A 937-nucleotide genomic window follows, 5' to 3' on the forward strand; every position below is an offset into this window, starting at 1 on the left:
GTTTACTACCTCCCATTCACCCATTACTCCTCATCCACTCACCTGCTATGACACCATTACCCCTCCTGGCCCTACCATTACCCTCCCCCCACGGCCCCATTACCTATTCCCATCGAGTCATCAAAAAAAAGGTATCACAGGCGAGCAAGTGAGTCCCCATTATGTCCCATTAAGCCGCCATTACTTACCTGACTAATTGTGCCCCTGATCAATACTCTCTCTCTCTCTCTCTCTCTCTCTCTCTCTCTCTCTCTCTCTCTCTCTCTCTCTCTCTCTCTCTCTCTCTCTCTCTCTAGTTCCAGTAATTGCCATGAAATTCTTCCTTAGCATGATTTCCCCATTACCTGTGACGTCATTGGGTGTGAGGGGAGTGATGGGGAGGGGAAATGGGGTAGGGAGGGGAGAAGGAGGATGATGGGGAGGGGAGAAGTGGAGTGAAGGGGAAGAGAGAGAGGGAGGTGATGGGGGTGAGAGGTGGTTTTGTAGGGGAGATGAAGGCGTGATGGGAAGGGGAGAGGGGAGAAGTTAGGTGATGGGGAAGAGAGAAAGGGAAGAGGGAGGTGATGGAAAGGGGAGAGAAAGGAAGGGTTGGGGGTTGCAGGAAGTATGGACTTATGGGAGTGGAGTGGAGGAGTAAGTCAGTGTGGATGGGATGGACATGTGGAGGGTGGAGTGGTGAGGGAAGGAAGGGATAGTTTGATGGGTGGTGATGGTGGTGGTGAGTAGAGGCAGTGTACAGTGAAGGAGATAAAGTGCAGTTGTTTTGGTGATGGTGGTGGTGGTGGTGGTGGTGGTGGTGGTGGTGGTGGTGGTGATGATAGTGGTGGTGATGGTGTACAGTTTATCAATCAATAAGACAAGAAAAAAGGGAAAAATAAATAAAAAAATGCAAAATAACTCAAATAAATAAAAAAAACACAAAGAAAATAAACTAAAG

This window comes from Portunus trituberculatus, chromosome 32 (genome assembly GCF_017591435.1).
Source record: "Portunus trituberculatus isolate SZX2019 chromosome 32, ASM1759143v1, whole genome shotgun sequence".
Classification (NCBI taxonomy): Eukaryota; Metazoa; Arthropoda; class Malacostraca; order Decapoda; family Portunidae; genus Portunus; species Portunus trituberculatus.